The sequence below is a fragment of the Hesperophylax consimilis genome, chromosome 28, assembly GCF_061612785.1.
Source record: "Hesperophylax consimilis isolate HC1 chromosome 28, BYU_Hcon_1.0, whole genome shotgun sequence".
NCBI lineage: Eukaryota > Metazoa > Arthropoda > Insecta > Trichoptera > Limnephilidae > Hesperophylax > Hesperophylax consimilis.
In genome coordinates, this window is record NC_142863.1 from 23,262,986 (window position 1) to 23,284,905 (window position 21,920).

A 21,920-nucleotide genomic window follows, 5' to 3' on the forward strand; every position below is an offset into this window, starting at 1 on the left:
CAAATAACTATTTGATTACTGTCTGCCTCGGGCACCCCGACTTTTCCTACAATTCGCTTGATACAGTATCATGAAGCCACATTGTTACTGTTTAAAAGACTACATTATTTAAGTATGGAGATAATAAGTCTTTCTCAGGCGTCCTCGACTACTTCTACCATTCAAACCACTGTTTAAACACTCCTGGCACTAATAAGAACAAACTTTGAATGTATCAGCGAAATCGGATGAATGGTATATGAACGCATAAGGGACAAACAAAGATAGATTAAAAATTATGGGCAGGAACATAAAGTATGTTTACAGTAATAAAAGTTGATCTTAATCATTATTATACAAACGGAATCCATATTTTTAATAGTATGATGATGGTTGTATAGTGTATTTAAGGCTCTATAAATCTGATCCTGAGGTAGCGGTTTGAATCCTAAGATATATAAATCCTAACTGCCCCCACCGTCTGGATCCAGTTATACTATTGCATCCAAATTCGGGTATTAGAGCATCTACGCTGCCGTGTGGTATCTTGAACAAATCATGTCGACGACCATGGCTGCATAGTGTACAAGCAGTTCATGTTGTATTCATTTATTCCTCCACCAAACATGTAATCATGTTGTGGTTTCAATATCCTCTCAAAGACTTATGCGTAGTTAGAGGATGGTTGGTTGAGTTATACCAATGTTCCAAGTACTCTCATGTTTACCAGAGTTGGTTGGGTTCAGCCATGCCTGCTCTGCGTCTACCTGTGACTGTACATCTATCTCTAGGGGCATATCACTTATTACCATCAATATTGTGGATTCTCAAGTCTCCAGTCGGGGAGTAGCATGAATCAGTATTATAAAAAATAAGGCTGCGTTTCTTGTGGTTAGTACTGTCATGTTTTGTGTCGTCCTATTTGCAATATTTGCCTTCATTTCTTACCTTATTCAACATAAGAATGCTATCATTATCGTTATTTTGTTCGACCATAAAAAACCCACATAACCTTAACTCGTACTAATTTTACTAAACAGAAAAAATAATAATTTAGACTCCTATAATTAATTAGTATATTTGCCCGGGCTTACGATTATTATTTTTCTCCACATCAATGGCTTCCAGGTAGGTAAATAATTGGTTTTTCATCTCAGGTACGTTTTAATCCACGTAATGGAGGTTGATCTAGAGTTGTGACCATCATAAACATTGGACATTAAAGCGTGTCCATTTCTTCTCTGTGTGAAATGTCAGAACTCATTTGAATAATTTAGAAAACGTCTATGTTATATTTAAATTATTTTTGCTTCCTTTCCTGTCTATATCACAGCTCTATACATACATATTGTATTTGTATCATTTTGTCTATGCGTTTAGGAAGAGAAAATGTCAAATCATTAAACAGGACTGTCATCAATTTCTTGCCTAAATTCTTACACAGCTGTCTCTCAATTCTCTACACCAGCATCTAACATCTTTTCACCTTTATGGTTTATAAGCAATTTCCCAAAATACAAGTAATACAACAGAAGTGTTTATTATTCGAGTATAACCTAAAAATTACTGTGCGATAAACCCCTTGTTTGGAAGACAAGAGAAGTTATCAAAGAGCTCGATTAACGCCTAACTCTAAACCTCTGGAGACCAACAAGGGACCGTACAAGAATACGTCTGCTTTTGTCAATATGTTGGTAGAGAATCTTGTTCAAGTATCTTGGCAACTACCGCCATACATCTAAGCGGAGGTTTGTATGCTAAACACGTTGCCGAAATATTGTAAACTCGTCGGCGACGCCAGTCTCCCGCGAATAGCCGGGCGTGGTTGTTCCCACCCATGTGTCGACTAGTTGTTGTGGACTAAGTTCTAAGACTGAACCGTGTCACGGCGTGGCTGCGTTTGTACAGGAACGTACCTGCGAGAGCCAGGAATGTTCCAGAAGTCGTAGGTAGACTGGCGCGCCTTCCAACGCATCGTAAACTTCTAGGTGTAATGTGCGCTGCCCATTCTGAAATTCTGGAATGTTCTAGGTTGCACTGAGAATTTTTCTACTAGCTTGCAATGATATTAAAGTATTCTACTTGTGATTTTTCGAGAATTCAACAATAATTGGTGGCGACGCGGTTCTCTTGAATTTAGTACGCTACAAGTAGTTTGCGACGTGAGTATACAACATGCGTATCGGATACCCGCGCATCCCTGTGGAAGAAGGGTCTAAGAGCGACAGAGCACACGCTAATGGGCTAGAACACAAATTAACTAGTCAATTGCGTCATTGGTATTCATTAAAATCTACATAGAGGACATTTCTAGAGATTACCTATTCAATATTAAACTTTTAAGATTGAAACCATTTTTAAATACGTTCAATTAAATGTCACTTTTGTTTTATGGAAAGAATGAATGCAAATCTTGGATGCGGAAATTAATCCATTTCCTGGAATCCGAATGAGATAAAACTATGCAGATGGACTCGTTGTCGTTAACAATGCGTTCTTGGTGGCTATCACGCACCATAGTGGGCATAGTCTCACTGGGTCCAGACTGGAGCAGATGGACGTGTATGATATTCTTAATCTAGTTACTTGTCTGTTTAGATTATTTTCTACTTTTATCCCGAATATTTTATCGAATTTCTAGCTACAGTGCGATTCAGAACGTTTTGGAATCAAGCCCTCACCTAGTTTCAGAAATTAGAAATGTACAGGCTAGAGTTCATTTGAACATAAGGATACCTTATCTAAAAGTTAGATATTATTTATCGATGGTTAATTTATTGAGTAAAGCCGTACTTCCCAAAACAATCGTTTTATGATATTTGAACAATCATCGTATCTGTTCATTGTTAATTGTTTACAAACAAATAATAGAACTTGCTGTCGAAGCAAACACTAACAATGGAGACATATCAGACAATACAATATCAAATTATTATCAATTAGGATATAAGGCTTTTGGTCTAAATGCAGGTTGTTTGCTAATAAGCGCAAAAAAGATATCCAATTGTGTGAAGAGTTAATGAATTTTTGATGGTAGAAGAAAATAGTAGAGTATTTTATGTGACACAATAGCCTAATTACCAAAAACATTATTCTATTGCGTCCGTAGGATTAGGGACAAATAGCGTGACGAAATGAATGAAAGAAAGTTGTACGAAGACATAAACGCTGGGTGTCTTTTGTATATAATCAGATCTAGTTATGAAGTATATGGAAAAGCATTGTCGCGATTTTTTTGTGGTATAATCTCCTTATTTAGACAACTTTTCAGATAGTCTTACAGTGTCCATCAGGGCAGATATGTATTAGTAATCAGGTTGATTACACATTTGCCCTGATGATTTATTTATTTAATCTTAAGTTAGCTCACATCGTCGTGTGTGGTAATAGTAATAAAAACTTATAAAAAATTACAGTAATTGTCAAACAATGGATCTTTAAATGGATGTAAGTACATATTATGTTTTCTCAATTCCTCTTTAATCTTAACCATCTTTGGAATCTCAGTAACTTCCTACGGGATTTTGTTATGCAGTTGGACGGCCTAATACATGAGAGATTTCTGGGTGCTTAATTTTTTTTCTTGTTGGCAATCTGATTTACCTTGCATTTATCGTCCCGTGTCCGTGTATCTCGTAGTTGTAATATTTTTTTATTCAGTTCCTTGGAAATCATCCCTATTATAAAAATAAGTACATAATGCACACTGTAACGTTGGCTAGTGAAGTAGGTGGCTCAAAATGGCATAATACCCCAATAATAAATCATGATAATACATTTGGCCGCGATAATCTCAAATCATATCATATCCAAAAGCATTGTAAATTAGGTTTAACAATCTTTTGCAGTTGAAGTCGCAGCATGAAAATAAATCATTTCACCGACAGCTCCTTTCGTAAAATAGCAACTTTTCTCTCTGATTTAAATGCCCCGATTTTAAAAATCACTGTGCACGTCCCCTTTCTTGGATGAAAATGAAGTACCCCTGATTGTTCGCGGTGCACAAAAGTCCTCACTCGATTTCCTAAGGCAGTAACTTTGATTGCAAATAAAATTCCGCGTTCTTGAGGAGTATATGGCGAGGCATGGTTTTCTATGCGCGTATTCTGCTTCTGTTTACTACAAATATCAAAGTCGTGATGACATAAGATGCCATTTGCAAAAATGCGGGCATCTCCCGATGGCGTGTTGACTTTTCCATCACCATCTACATTTCATTATGTTTCATTAACTCCGGTAGGCTTGAATGTAAAACCATTAATTTCTGATAAGAGACAAGAAAAATAATAATACATAGTCGAAATCTCGACAATATTCTTTTAAGAATAGGTAAATAGAAGACGAACGGAACATAAAAAATAAATAACAATTCAAACCACAATGCAATCTAAAAATCACCGTTCCATGGCCATATAAATTTTGATTACATTATTTTCATACTCAATCAAATCTCAGTTACACTTTAACATAATTTAATACACCATCAAATTGCCAAAAAATGTACAAAAATCATTTTAATTCATCTTCGATTACAGGAAGAGGAAACAACGAATCTATCGATTTCTCGGCCTAACCCTGCGGGACACGGTGCGGTGATGGTTTTAATTATTCTAATTAAGGTTCCACCATTATAAGTAGACAACAAAGGAGAGAGCTGTTTCGCCTGGCTGCCTGGCAGGACCTTGGCGATAACCAAGGTCCAAGCGGCGATCCGTGAAGAACTCCACATGTAAGATTTTCTGCAGATGCTATCCATTTATATCATTATTTTTTACCGAGGGGATTTTAAGAACTTTGTTTTTGTAGCGTTCATTGATCTTAAAATTCGGAATAACAATCTTCCCAAAATGCCTTCCATTGATGTGTTTGGTCTAACTCCAAAGTGACCAGCTCAGGACCGGGGGCTCCATCGAAGTCATAGTCAAGTTAGACAAACAGAAGCTGGGCGCACTGTACAGTCCCGCAGATAGTAAACAACTGCTGACCCTGTACAAATCACAAGTGCGCCCCAATGTTGAATTTGGCAGCCACCTCTGGTCTGGAGCCCCAAAATTCCTGTAAAAACCCTTGACTCTGTGCAGAAACGGGCGGTCCGTTTGATAGATTCCCCTCTCGTAATAAACGGATTCTTAGAGCACAGGCGTCAGGTAGGTGCTGTCCTTGTTCTACCGGTATTACAATGGGAGATACTCCGAGGAACTAGCGCCATTAATCCCTTCGCCATCGGTGCATAATCGGGAAACATGCCAAACGCGCGCCAGATGACACGTGTACACGGTCGACATTTGTCACATGAGGACGGGTCGCTTCTACGATTCGTTCTTGAGTTCAACGACTCGGCTGTGAAACGATTTGCCAGCCTCTGCGTTTCCTCCCTCCTACAACACGAGTTCCCAAGTCCCATGTTCACTCCTTCCTCTCCTCAAAAAGACCCTCCGCACAGCATCCCCAAAGATGACATTGTGTGAAGTTATTTCAAAATGCAGGAAAATATCTGTGTGGCTGAGATAATGTGAACCTCATGATTGAGTAATCTCCGGAAAAGTTCTTGAAGAGATTTCTGAAGCAGCGAAACGTAACTTTTCTGTTAAAGGTTACGTCCAGACTAAGCTGCACAACGCACCGAGCCGCTTCCAAAATAAATCCAAATAAATAATTAAGCAGTCAAAAGGGCAAAATAAAGTGTATGAAATCAATTATTGTGACTATAACAGTCTATTCGGGCATTCCTATTATAGGATTATTCTATTTGAGAGCATCACTCAGTTTCCTAAAATGATATTATTATTATTTCCGTTTCAAATACCCCAGCTGCGTTAATAATAAAATAATATTCCGTGCGTCAACCAATTACTTGCGCATTTATAAAAAAAGCAAGACTATCGATCACAAAATCATTTTATACATTCTTTGGACTTCTTGCCGCAAACATGTATAGATATTTAAGAAACTAATACTTGGACTTTCCAGGATGCCCACCGCGAGCCAGGGAGAGTGGATTGCTATCGAGCGTGCGATGATTAAACCAATGGGCATCTGAATATTTACGACTTGCATTTATTTTCTCACCAGAGAGAATCTTCAATTTGAATATTTTTAAGCTTTTATATCTACGGAGTTCGCCTCGAATGCAGCCTTGCGTGAAAAGCGACAGTTCAAAATCGAAGAAACCTGAAAGGAAGTGCCTGGGTGAGTTTCCAAAAATAATAGCTTATTGAGTAAAAGCATTGAATGTCCAGAGCGGAAGTGGTGCAACCTCTTGTCCCTGTAAGAACTAGCACTGACGAAATCATCAATAGTCTTAAGATCATGTCAAATAAACAACTATATTACTAAAACAATACTCCTTTAAATTCATAAATACGAAACACGAGAAATAATAACTAACACGTATATTAGAAACAATAGATCTCATTTGATAGGTCAAAAACATATCCATCAAGCAACTAAAAACACACATATAACATTATTTTATAATGATAAACTAATGTTTATAAGACAAGGTTTTTTATACATAGCACAAAGGATAACAAATTATTATAAGCAATAATTTCTCTCCTGAAATATCCATACAAATTGAAAATATCTCCCGAGTAAAAGTGTCGCCGACGGAAATTGAACCCGCACCTTCTGATGTCCGGTCAGATGCTCTGGACCACTAGCTACGTCGGCTCAGTTCGACATGGTCCAAAAAGTTGTGGATATTGACAGCTTATACGACACCTTGGAGGCTTTTGTCTACCGACAATCAGAATCACACTCTGGCCGTGCTCGCAAATATCGCTAACTGACCATAGATGACGGACCGTCTGTGTTAGGCCTCCAGTTGCGGAAACGATCGGCTGGTAGTCGGACAAACCTCATAGGTGAATGCGGGTATGTACCAACCAAAACATAATACTTTAACTGAGATGGTCTTTATACACAACCAATTGTTTAATTCAATACAAAAACTAAGATATCCTGCTTTACAGTCTTCACCTAACAGTTTTTTAAATACTAAAGCAGAAATTTAGATAGAAAGATTTGTAGGCCTCTCGAATAGGCATAACATTAAAAACCGCAACATCAGCCACGCATAACCATTTTTTTTACAATACAAGACCAATTTGTCATGATATCTGTCCAGTATTGCAGTTATTGGCCAATGTCCAATAAAGGCTAAACGCTAACAGTCAACCACACGTAAGTAAACCGCTTTCTTTCTCACCGACCGTTACGTCACAGCATCGCCGATGTCTTTGGACCAGGTTCAAGACAATTTGAGATCTACCAAAGATAATTGCGACCCGGGAAGTGATAGTTATAATGAGGTAATTGGAATTCCAATGAGTTCTTTAAAATGGTCAAAGAACTAAAGAAACAATAATAACGATTTTTTTAACAGTTACATTATTATGATTGTGATTAATTTTTAGTTTGTTGTGCCGTATCGCGCTCCCTCCTTCTTTAGCCAATGCTTCGAGTATCGTTAAAATGTCCATCAGCAGGGCAGATGTTTAGATTGTGGTGAAATGTGTATATAGAAGTGTTCAATCCTCTAAGGTCGGTATTTCAATAAAGTAACTAGTAGTTCAAACAATGAGGCTCCCAGCATTTAGTTCTGGTACAAGACAGCAAGAACGATAAAGCTTTTGTATCATTCAAAAGCTCACTTTACTACAATTTGCAAATCTGTCTTCATGATGGATATTATAACGCTGTTCGAAACGTTGGCTAAAAAAAAGCAAGAGCAATACGGAATCAGGATTCAATAATATTACTTTTGTTCGTATAAAACTCAAATTATAACTGTTCCATTTTTACATAATTTTTATTTTGAAGAAAGTTCCAAAATATTTTGGTACAACTTTGTTATCGAGGAAGGTTTAAAGAAAATGGCTTAGGTAAAGTAGGATTTGTATAGTTAAAGGCTTTTATCACGAACTTGAATTTGTGTATATGAAATTTCACCTGTCGTATGATACTTTTGCCACGCTCCCAAAAATATCCTGTATTTTTCCATTCTCCTATTTGTCCTTCCTGTTTTTGTCTCTGACGTCGCTTTTGCCATTTTGCACCAGCCCTTTAATTACCGCTTAATCATGTTGACAATTTCTGAGACTAAAATGTGAAAGATTTTTATCAATAAACGGAAGTAGAGAACAAAGAGTCATCCTGTATCCTTGTTAGCAATAAAAACATTTGTGTAATGTTGCTGCATTACATAAAACAAAAGAAGCGACATTATTGTCACAATTTCAATTTCCAAATACAACAATGTGTCAGACTAACGGATAACAGATAGAGATCAAACAAAATTTAATGAAGACTTTGGTAAGGGAAGAAAAGCAGAAGTCATCCACAAACGAAGGCTGATGACTGATGACATAAAGATATCTTAGAAAGATGAAAGGCGACGAGAGTTGTCAAAGCTTGACTCCAGAAGGTGTTTAAAGAATGGATGTTTTGTACTACTGGAGTAGCATTACTGACTGGCCAACGAATCAAGTAAGCAACAATTATGATGATTATTTCACTAATATTTCTCCGCGGGGGTAGACAGATATAATGAAATAATAAATTTTGACAATGTTTTTTAATACACTTTTGGAGAAAAATGAGTATTGCTAATCTAATAAGGATCTGGTATGATTTGAGATTACACATCTGCTCTGATGATGGACACTGCAATGCAGTCCGAAACGTTGGCTAAAGACGGAATACCCCAAAAACAAATCACTATAATACTAAAAATCTCTTCAAATTATTGGTAATCCGGTTAGAAACAGTTTTGCAGTCCGTTTTACGATAAAATTTCAGTAAATTCCTAATATATCCGAACACGTGTTCATGCTCGTGCTTTTGTCTTGATAATATGAAATGATGGAATGCGAAAATATTAAGATTCTTACTACACGTGTTCTGACATCTTAATAAATTAATACATTCGTATTTTATTAAAAGTTTATCAGGAAACCTATCAATTCATTCAATTTCAATCAATTCGGGCCTGCAATCCCATTTTTAACCGGATTACGAATGATTTGAAAAGATTTTTAATAATATATATATATATTTTTTTTTAAAAGAAAGACAAACATTCCCGGGTTACGAATAACCTGACAATATTTGAAAATACTGATACTTTCTACGTCCAACCATTTTTAATTTTCAAACTATCAAAAATACTTATCTCGGTTGAGCGTATGTAACTCCGGTTCAATGAACTTTACAACTCGAATTTGCTTTGAATTTAAACGTCATTTTAATATTGGAAATGTTTGTTTTCAGAATTCATTATCTACCTATAATTTCATATTTTGAACAGAAAATTAGTATGATTGCCATTTTCAAAATTGTGACTGTTTGTCGAGAATTCAACCTATCCGCAATTTGTCACGGTTCTGCACTAGGTACTCGTATATAAATCATAAACCCCAAAAAGAAGACCTATCGACAGGAACAAAATACCAGGAGCACAGAAATATGATTGGGTATTTCCATTCAGTTATTATTATTAAAAATATATTGTTCGGTGATAGCAGTTGTTAAAAATCACATAACAAGGAAACCTAGAGGAAACATTTTTTTTAAAATTTCCCCGTGATTTTTCAAGAGTCTGCGCTAGTGTCACCCTAACCCTGATATAAACTAACTAACCATCATGCAGGGGTATGCAGAGAGGACGGACCGCCAAACAACTCGATCTTGGCACACACTCCTCGCCTCATTCACAATCATACATCGTCTCATACATACTCTTATAGTATTCTGACTCTTGGCATGGCCCAACTCAAGTATCCGATTCATGTGTTCGTGCCATGTCTTGAGCATCCCTAACCTCTTCTACCATTCTCATTTGCGTCATATATTCTTCTTCCAATCCTCTCTTCGTTCAATCGTCCAAACTATAAGAGCGTCTCTTTTTTTTATCTCCACATTTCTCCTCAAGGATTTCATTAATTCTACCATAACATTAATTGGTTGATTTTAACTTGGCCTTGAAGCTTCTCGCTAAACGGTGGTACACATGTCTCAGGGATCTCATCAGGTAACCATCAAAGTAAGCTAGAAATGTTCTTAAGACGTTGGAGGTATTTTTAATCATCCGCAGTTAAATTATCTCCAATACTTGAGTTGTGAGGACCATTATAAGGCCATCGGTTGGACCAAATTGAAACGCATTATGCAAACTGTAGATTGCGAGATTTGTTCTCCGCCATTTGGGCTATGTTTTGATGCCGGCTTAACGCGAAAAGGGGAGGTTTGACATGGCAAATTCATGTTATTACGTATCGTGTTTGGCAACTGAACCAGAAATTGTAAAGTCTATAACCTAAGCCAGGCCATCAATTATTATTGTAATTTGTGACACTTGCTGTTGTATGTTGTTGATAAACTGGCCGAATGAATATGAGATAATCTGATGTAATGGATAATGACTTCTATTATACTAAAGATAAAGCAATAGATGTATATTTTGAACGTGCGTTAATTTTGGTGATTGATCAAACGTTTTGATATATAAAAACATACCTTTATGAGATTATCAATTTCATTTGCCTGTCTTTTTAATTTCTACGTTACTATTTTTTTTATCATACGCCCCCCGGATATTACCAACGCCCCCCAGAGGGGCGGTATCGCTCTCGTTAGGAACCACTGGTTTAGATTTTAGGTATTTTCAGCTTCTTCTTGACACCAATGTGTGGCAGCAAATCTGAAGTGCAAAAAAAAGAAAGTGTGTTGGATGTTCAAAAAAATCTTGGCTTACATTTGAAGTACTTTAAAGCATTCATTGTGGAATTATCACTTGAAGGTGCTTATAAAAAATCATTATTTTCTGCCGAGAATACGAGAGTGGAAATAAATATGATTGAGTAATTAATTTGTTTTTTTTTTCTTATAAAACCACACTCTTACCTTCAAATCCTCCTAACTTATCCTCTTAGGCCCGTATTTCAGCGTGTGAAATTATTGTGGTTTTCGGCGTTTAGTTTTGGTGTAACAGTCAATTATCTACGGATAACAAGAATTCCCTTCCTCAGAATTGCCAAGATACTGAGGAAATAAAACATTAATACTGTCTTCGGAACAATGACTTTGGCATCTGCCCTGATAGACAATGTAACGCTTTCCGAAACGTTGGCTAAAAAAGAAGAAAGAACAGTACGGCATAGTAACCATGATTATACTTTTGGTCGTGAAAATCGCAAGTCCTCAAGTATTTTGAGTTATTTTAATTGCCACAACGTACCACCTAGCGATTTTTATATCTTTTAGCAGAGCAATAAATTGTTAACATGACAATGTTTCAGTGATAGCATTACAAGAATAAAAATTGCAAGCGAAATCGTGAATGTTTAATTATTTAAACCACGCTTCATTACACTCACCGGTGCCATCTTCCGTGGTACTGTAACGTTCGTGCATAACTATTCAAAATGCATAATTTAGAATGGTTTACATTCAGGTATTTTCCTGATTTCACAACACGCATTGGAAGGTTATAAACCAATTATGGTATTACCTGACAACATTGCTTAGCGCTTGGTGTGGTTGCTTTTATTCAGGAGTTTTCGGATTCGATGGTAACTACAGCTAAAAAAATTTCCACTCAATAAATTAATATTTATGAAAAAATCTCGTATTTTTAATATTCCTTTAGTGAACCTGGGGATCTAGCACAGTGAAATCGATAACTTCACATTATGCCGATTTTCTCGAGTACGGTCGCGCTGTTGATAGCCAGACCGATATCGATAATTCAAATCGACAGATTCTGGCAACACTGGGGCATCTGCCTATGAATTGACATTCCTAAACGTCTGACGGCTACGTCAAAGTTAAAAATACTAATAAATTGACAATACCGAATTGAAATAAAAACATTAACACACTTTGGCTGTCCGCATGTACTTTTTGGCACTAAAAATGGAGTTAGTTCGTGGGGTATTTAGTTATGACTTATGACTATCAACTTATGTTTCTCCAAGTTGAAACGGAATCAATATATATCGATCGTGTATACGATTTCTTTCAATTCTAAGAGCTTAATCAGTTCATCTCCATTCATTAATAAGTCAGTTATTTTGCATAACGGATGACACTATCAAAAAAGTTGTGCATATTGACAGCTTATCCAACAACTTGTAGGCCGCGCTAAAATCAGCGGCTTTTGTCTACCAACTGATTCATATTCTGACCGTGCTCGCAAATATCGCTAACTCTGATACATAAATTACATTTTTATACTATTTTAAAACAGTTTTAAAGTAAAGGAAATTTGACAAACAAACGTGCTAAAAGCACAAGTGTTGTGCCATTTTCTTTTTTAATTGTTTTTTTTTTCAATTTCACCATTATTTTCTTTTCTAAAGTTATTAACATGCCATCAATGCAGCTGTGTGAGTAGGTACAGCATAATATAACATCAAACGCATCATGATTAACGTACGTCAGATAATCATTGAAGCATCCTCGATCAAACGTCTCAATATCAGCATTTTTTTAATGATCTCGGTTAACCGGGCCTCGAAGAAAACACTAATGATGATTTTGTCGGACCAAGCACGGTGTGTGGTGTCTGCAGAAGCTTTTATCTCCCGGCGTTGACCGAAGAACGTGGTAAGAAGTCAGGTTCGTGGGTCGTCAGCAAAGCGTTAACCCTATCAGATCTGACTGATACGATCGTGCGGGTCGGTTAAAATAAATGCATATTCTTCAAAAAAATATTCATATGATAGTGTGCATTATTTCATAAACTGGTTGGAACTAATGACGTGAAGAGTGAAGTTATTCGGTAAGAGGAGTGTTTGGAAATGTCTAACTACTCAGATATAGTCGCTAAATACCACTATAATCTTTTCAGAAAACGTTTCAATTCTGCATAATAATTTTTTCATGTTATATGCTGGTGATATATGGTTTATATTTTAAAATAAAACGAGAGATAACTTATTAATATCTGCCAATTTGAATTTAGTCTTCAATTTAAACGGTACATAAATTTTTTTATAACAGCTCCACGTTAAAAAATCTATAACAGCTCTACGTTGGGTGCTAATTTATAACATAATGTATTTGTTAAAATAGATTTATAAGTGGATTCGAAATAAATACTGTTTTAGCAATTATAACGAACTCTATTGCTTAAAGTTTATCGTGTTACACAATATTAAACTCGTTTAAAATGTAGTTTTTTTTTATTTGAAAGACATAGATGCATTTTTAATTTTTTACAGACTATTGCCGTAAATGTACCATTACATCAGAGTAAATGAGAAAAAACAGATTTTCTTTTTAATAATTTGTGTGTGGCGTTACGACTAGCCTTTTTGTTCATAATGGATAAGCACTAAACGACAAAGAAAGACGAAAAACCCCGCACAATTGTATCAGTCAGCCTCAAAGGGTTAACAGTTTACATAATGGCGGCAATGACAGCCTTAACAACTTCCTTTATGTAAAGTGTTATGCAATAAAGCGGCCGCCGGAGCAAATTAATAATAATGTCTCGGATGGTAAATAAATAAGTTGGAAGTCGCCAGCTTTTAACGGTATTTTGTGCAAGCCAACAATTTGTTACAATAATATTATTTAATAGCCGATAATTTACATTGCGACAGCGGTGCTAATAACATAAAATTGCTATTTAAATAAAAGAATTAAATTAAATAAAACCTACAGGCTTTACTAGTTTCAGACCCTCTCATCGGTGCATTCTTCAGAACATACATAGCATCATAGTTTTTTGATCTGAGATAGTAACCAAATTGAAAGTTAAAATTAAAAAAACAAATTTTCCATACCTTGTAAAAAAGGTGTTCTAATATTTTTTTCTTATAATTTTTTTTCTTCGTTGAACTTAACTCAGCTTGGGGTGTTTTAAACCCCATTACATGTAATTAGAACAAGATAAAATAATATTTTTTGTGGTTTTATTGTGGACTATCAATAATATTTGACACAACAATTAGGGAGCTGTGGTTAACAGTTAGAATCGGAAAGGGTTCCTGACTTTGGTATGTGTTTGTTGTTTTTGGTATACGTTTTGTTGCAAATCGATAAAAATAATGATGATTACTGCGCATGCTTCCGTAATAGACTCGATATTGTACACATCGAGGGAGCACTGACCATGTTCACGGCAAAGGTTTTCTTAACAGACTGTTAATGTACAATAAATTGTTGCAATGTCACTGATGTATGTTTTTTTTACCCCATAAGAATCCCAACTGCTCCCATTGAGACCAATATGGCCACTGCTACTAAGATCTGTTTATTATCTGTAATTTTTATCGATTTCGTATTACTAATTAATCATTTTGAAAACCTGAAACTTTATTTCATAAACGTAAATTTCTACTTTTCATTAAAAGACCTTTTGTTAAAAAGTAATGTTTAGCTTACAAAAATAACAATGCGACCGTTACGCTTAACATCTGATAACGATTTGATCAAAAGCGGAAAAGTTGATCGTTCTAAAATCAAAACTTCTAAACGTCACTGATTATCGATTTGATCATCATCAAATGTAGGTAATAGTTTGAGCTACCCCAACCTTAACGATACTTATTATCTCTTATCCCTTCTGAAGTTACGCCATTTCCTTGTCTTGATCGTGCCCATTTTCCGAGGCCGGACAAATGGCTAAAATTTCCCAACAGATCTGTCTAAAACACTATAATTATTTGTCAAGCAATTCGTGTATGATATACGCCCATATCCGATTCTAACTTACATTATTTCAGAGGAAATTGGTAATAGATATTCCTACCGATCTAATACCTACTTCCATATTAAAAGATACCTACATCGAAAAACAAAGTGGTTGGGTAAAATAAAAAAAAGTTGTTCGATACGTTTTGTGACTTAGCAAGGGTGCCTGGGTTGATGTTTAAGTCTTGGAAGCGGATACGTTCGCCTACCTACCGCGTAGTGACTGGAGAGACTGGTCGAGGGATAAATCTCCAGCAGGACTATTTCGACCCATCGGTTTGCACCGCAGTGGAAGGGATGAATTCATACGTTTGTCACTATTGGACACACAGAACCGCAGATATCTACTACCTACCAGCTTCTTATACCTTTTTTCTTCCCGTTTAAATTTTACGAAGGATTTACATATTTCGACGCTTTACACGTACACTTCAATTTGCCTCATAAAATGAATTCTAATCAAATCCTTGTACTGTTATGCCACTTATCATAAAATTTGCTTTTTCTTTCCCGAACACATTAATTAAAATCTCAAATACAGGGTTTTCCAATAAGAGGTGTTATTTTGAATAGCCCGCTATTTCGCTAGATATTACTTTTGAAGCTGTCATTTTTTAAATTTGACAAGTAGAAACTACGCCATTAATAAAAATGGAACGATACACGCTTCAACAACGCATTAAAATTATTAAAATTCACTTGAGTGAATAAAATACGAATCATCTTGAGTGATGAGGCCCATTTCCACCTCGGTGGCTTCGTCAACAAGCAAAATTGTCGCATCTGGGGCTCGGAAAACCCAAGAGTTATTGTTGAAAAGCCTCTCTATCCTCAACGTGTGACTGTTTGGTGCAGTTTATGGTCCGGCGGAGTCATTGGACCTTACTTTTTCAAAAATGAGGCTGGAGCAACAGTTACGGCAAATGGATCGCTATCAAGAGATTATTAATGATTTTTTATGGCCAGAATTGGATTGTATTGACCTGGACAACGTTTACTTTTAACAAAACGGCGCTACGTGCCACATAAGCAACGAAACCATTGATCTTTTACAATTGAATATCAAAATAACACCTCTTATTGGAAAACCCTGTGTATAAAAATAAATACCAGAAATAAATAAAAGCATTTCCAATTATGTTGCAAATGATATCCTCTGCGTGCGAACTTTGTCTAAGGTCTATGTTTCTCTAATAAACCATAAACAGTGTTAATCTAAAGTGACCTCCAGGTAAGCATGGTTTATTTTCCTCACCGCCTCTTTTAGCTGATGAAAATAAAAGCTAATTTTAATAAAGTTTTAAACAAGTGATATTTTTTGTTGTTGATTATGTATCTTGGTATTCTTGTCCTTTCGCCTCTCTTTATTTATTTATATCTACCGAAGATTCCATTACATGACGTAAGTTACGGTTAAAGATTGTTTAAAAATTGATAGTCGACATTTCATTTTATTTTACGATCGATAATGCGCATCAACGTACATAATTTGTAAAAAAATACGATACTTATTTTTAAGATCTAGAGCGATATAAATCTACCGCTATTTCTGTCCGTACATAATCACAGCTTTTGCAATTATAGGATCCAAGAAAGTACTTAAATTTTCCACCAAGATAGTTTAAAAACACGAGCAAATAAAAATAAATTACTATTCATCCAAGTTCCCCATTCCTGCAAAAGTAATTACACAATTTGTCACATAACACAATAATAACATTTCTCGAGAATGCGGTGTAATTAATAATTGATCGGTATTACGTAGTGTTTTTGTGTTATTGTATATATGTTTCTTGTCAGAACACGAAGCTAACAGTTATGTAAGCTAATTTGTTATTTTCTCACTCCAGATATGTATCTGGAGTGATATGTATGTATGTATATATACGAGGGTGGTGTGAAAAGTTTCCGACCTAACAATGAAACAAGAGTTTTTTTCTTAAGTTTTTTATTTATTTTTCTACATAGTCTCCTTGTAACTCTATACACTTCTCGCGGCGATGCTCCCATCTCTCTAACCTGTCCAAATAGTACTCGGCGTTTTTCTCTGCAAAATAATTGTTCACAAAGGTGATTGCCTCCTCATTTCACGAAAATCTTTGTCCTCCGAGTGCAGTTTTTAGATTATGGAACAAACATAAGTCGCTTGGGGCTAGATCAGGTGAGTAAGGTGGATGGTCAATCAGTTCAAACATAACTCGTGGATTTTGCCATGGCAACCGCTGAGGTGTGAGACGGCGCGTTGTCTTGGTTAAACAGGATGTTCTTTTTCTGCAAATGTGGCGGTTTTTCCGCAATTTCTGCTTTCAGCTTGTCAAGTAATGATGCGTAGTATGCTCCTGTAATAGTTTTTCCTTTTTGAAGATAATCAATAAAACTCCATGACAATCCCAAAAAACAGTCGCCATCTTATTATCATCTGATTATCCCAGCCGAGAAACAGTTTTTGCTTTTTTTTGGAGCCGGTTCCCCCTTTGGAGTCCACTGTTTTGACTGTATTTTTATTTCGGGCGTATAATGGTGTATCCAAATTTCATCTACAGTAATTGATCGGCCGATTTATTGCTCCTAAACTGCGCCAACAGAGCGCTGGAAATTTTCATTTGAACACTTTTTTGATGTAATGTGAGCAAACGCGGCACCCAACGCGCGGACAGCTTTCTCATGTCTAAATCTTGATTTAATATGTGACAGACACGTTCTTTGGACATTTTCATAACCTCTGCTATCTCTCACACTTTAATTCGGCGGTCGTCAAACACTATTTGGTGAAGTTTAGCAATGTTATGGTCAGTAGATGCAGTTTTTGGACGTCCCCAACGTTCATCGTCTCCCAAGCTCTTACGGCCACGTTTAAATTCAGCTGCCCAAAATTTCACTGTGGTAAATGATGACGCAGTCCCCAAATACAGAGTCCAACTCATCTCTGATTTGCATAGGCGTATTGCCTTTCAAAAACAAAAAATTAATAACAGCTCCATACTCAATTTTTCTTCCATTTTCACAAAAACACACACATCGACTCACTAAAATGGCCGAAACTTTGGTAAGTAACTGTCAAAAGATGCTCAACTACATTCACTAGCTTTTATCGACGAGTACCGCCATCGAACTTTTACCGAAACTTTTCAGACCACCCTCGTATAATATAAGTATAAAGAAAAGTGTCCTTGTGTTGGTTTGTGGATTTGTGAGTATATTTTTAAAGAAATTGCAATTTTATTACGATATTGGCAAAGACATAAACACAATTGATGACATAAATAGAAGGAAGGTCACTTTTCTCCCCGCTGAAAGCATTATTTTAATTCTTCTTGATGAAATTGTTAACACTTTTCGTACGAAATAAGAGAACAATTATTATACTCACCTATTTATCTTAGTGGCATCCGCATTTCTGACTCTGTTTTAGAATGCATTATATCTTCATGTCACATCCTTCAAACGGTGTCATTTCTAATGCATTCAATCGAATCGCTTTCTTTCTTACGCTGCCAAGAATCTTTACGCACTTTCAAACGAACCTCCGCACCTTTAATAGACACCATTTCAGAATTCACAAGTGACTGAGTGTCAATTTAATAGGTGAAGTACCGACCAATGATCTGATTCAACAATTATTTTTAAGGTAAACCTAACCTAACATGACATCTAACCTAACCTAACATGACATAACCTAACCTAAGCTAACCAAACCTAAGCTAAATGTATATTTTTTAACATTAACTCTACACAAGAGACCCTTAGTAAAATATGTTCCCTCGAGGCCTATGTCATCTTTGAGAGAGAGAGAGAGAGAGAGAGACAGAGATCGGCAATCGTTCCACAGCCGAGTTTTTGAACTCAAGAACGAATCGTGGAAGCGACCCGTTCTCATGTGACAAATATCAAAAACCACGTACACGTGTCAAACGGCGCAAGTTTGGCATTTTACCGACTATGCACCGTTGGCTAAGGGATCAATGGCGCTAGTTCCTCGGAGCATCTTCAATTGTAATACCGGTAGAACAAGGACAACATACCTACCTGACGCCTGCGCTCTAAAGATTACAATTACATTTGTGTTCTAGAAATTTACCTTTCGAATGAACACAGTTAGTAAACATGAAAATCACGAAATTTGTCTAAAATTTAAAAAAAAAGAAATCCATATTTCAAATAAAGATTTAATAAATGATTAATTACAGTAAAATAATTTTCTGATTATAGGTAGGTATCTACTGAATAATTTTCTGATTATAGATACGTATCTACTGAATTATTTTCTGATTATAGGTAGGTATCTACTGAATAATTTTCTGATTATAGATACTTATCTACTGAATTATTTTCTGATTATAGCTAGGTATCTACTGAATTATTTTCTGATTATAGCTAGGTATCTACTGAATTATTTTCTGATTATAGGTAGGTATCTACTGAATTATTTTCTGATTATAGGTAGGTATCTACTGAATTATTTTCTGATTATAGGTAGGTATCTACTGAATAATTTTCTGATTATGGATACTTATCTACTGAATTATTTTCTGATTATAGCTAGGTATCTACTGAATTATTTTCTGATTATAGGTAGGTTTCTACTGAATTATTTTTCACACAAACAGTTCTAATTAAAGCCAATTTAAGGTTATTGAACGTGAAAATTTTCACGCAGGAAAAACCAAAGCACATCACAGACAACTGAAATTAGCAAGTTTAATTATGATCAGCAAGATTTTCAGTATTTTTCTTCACGTGAAGCATAATATTATGTACATTGTCGATTGTCTCGTTTTTGCATGGCTTGTCCCATTTCTTTTGACTGCTACCGCAGTTCTTACAGCGACTACCTGACAGCAGCTGTTGATGTACACACTGCAACTGCGTCCCATCTACCACACGCCACAATACACAATATGGTACACACAGCAATGCATCAGCAATGCGACAAGGTACAGAAGCTACTGGCACAGTAGTTTGTGGCGAGTAGTCCATTCACGTTTCACTCAATATGTGTAAACACGCTCTCATAATGTCACCACAAGACGTGCCAAGTGTTATGTTATAGTACACTATATATCTTATTATACTATATGACATGGGTATACTTATCGCAGGTGTAAATGTTGTCAATGCAAATAACTGGGACATAAACACTGGGATAGGGCGGATGTACCAACAACATTATTGGATACACTAACAAAAGCAGAAAAATTACAATAGGACGTTGTTTCACAGAATTTAAACACTTTATCAAAATTATCAATCAAGTTCTGTTTTATTTCATCATGGGCCGGTTATTTTACAGTACTTGAAAATATAGCATAAAAAAGGATTATGACAGGATAACTAATCAAAATGTCAATTCAACATTACTTTAAAAGAAAAAGATTAATAACCTTTTTCTAAATTCCATTTTTTTTCACATAAAAAAATATTTTTCTTAAAAATATAATTTTTTCCATACAAATAATTCAACTTCTTTACCAGAAAACTACCTTAAAACGTTGGAATTTCTAAAATATTATCTAGATTACATGAAGTTACTAATATGTACGCAGATGTAGCGAATCTTTTTACCTGCACAGAAGCTAGGTACAAGAAGGCTATACTATCATATCTTCTTAATCATTACTAATATACGTAAGTCTACTCATACTTGTTGATAATATTTTGTATGTAGTGCTCCTTCTAGTGTTAATTGTATTCTTTCTGTCGTCATTTTATGATCAAATGCCACAGTTAATTGTTATTCTGTGACATGTAATTATGGTGTATGGTAAATTTATACCGTTGATATTAAATAAATAATTGTCATATCAAGTGATTTTCCTATTGAATTAGAAAAATTAAAGGTTATATCTTAGACACCAGTGTTATCTAGCGTGAAAATCGCGAAGCTTCTTGACTCATAAGTTTCTAGCGTACGCAAAGATGGCAGTGATGTCTGAAACGAAATATTAACATTTTAAACATTTATCATAATGTAGCATGGTTTTCACAAAAAATGTGATAAAAGGCTAGCTAATAAGAAGTGCAAGGATAATTTTCTGTAGAGAAAAAATGTTTTTGATGCCATTCTAGAGATTTTCTAAATTGTCTCAAGCAAATTATCATTTTCTACAAGACGTGCTTAAAGTTACTCGATAAACTCAACAGATGGCAGTAATGTTTTAAAAAACATACGTGACGTTATATTAAATTTGAAAATCTCATTATTTCCAACGGATTTTTCGATAATATTTATAAGAACGTTAAACGCATGGTTAAATATCACGTAACAATTTAAGTATTTAATGCAGTCAACGCTATTTTTAATTAAACACATCTAATTGAATTTCGATTAAATTTTCTTGAATAAAATGAAATCTTGGGAGTGAAAATTAACCCGCTTTTCGTCAACCGATCAAGCTGTATGTCGGCAGATAGACTTGTTCTCGATGACAATGCATTCTATCAACTTTTAGTGGCAATCACACAAACACACGCAGACACATACGCATTTCTCTGAAATTGGATGACATTACACTAGTCACGAAATAAATGTCAGTCCTACTGGATTATGATTTGGCTCAGTTGTTGGCGTGGTTGACTCCAGTCTCTGGGGAGGAAGATCCAATCCTCAGTCAAACCAAAAAAAAACTTTCTATAAAAATACATCTAATAAAATTAGACATATCATAGTGAAAAACGCTTTGATATTAGGGGGTGATTTGATCGGAAAGGGTAAGTTATTTTACTAATGTCGATTTACACATTTTCTCTCCTTTATCTATGACGCAAAAGTATTGATGTAAATGTGAATGGTAGCAAATGTCGGGGATGTTCGAGGAAGACATGGCACAATGAAGTAAATCAGATACTGGAGTCAGAATATTAGAAGAGTATGTATGAGACAATGTATGAAAGTAAATGAGGCAAGAACTGTGTGCCAAGACCGAGTTGTTTGGAGGTCCGTCCTTTGTGTCTACGCCTGTGGAGAATCGGCGTGATGGTTAGTTAGTTTAGCCTGTAGTTCTTCAAATATAAAAAGACGACTTTTTTCTTACTTTTCTTACTTATCTTCTATATGGTGAACAAGTTATTATTATTATGATGACTTGAGATTGCAATTATGAACGCGGATGAAACCAGTATCCATCATTTTGATCCGCAAAGGGCAATGCTCGAAGGAACGTTCAAACTTAAATATAATTAAGTATTTAATAATGTGTTTCATAGGGAAAGAATGTTTAAAGCAGCCAAGGGGCGAACTG

At 35.6% G+C, this 21,920-nt stretch overlaps 1 protein-coding gene across 2 annotated transcripts in view; it reads right to left on the reverse strand.

The window, feature by feature from the left end:
- Positions 1-21,920, reverse strand: part of Rhp (GTP-Rho-binding protein rhophilin) — a 231,206-nt gene that overhangs the window by 115,991 nt on the left and 93,295 nt on the right. The window lies entirely within an intron of this gene.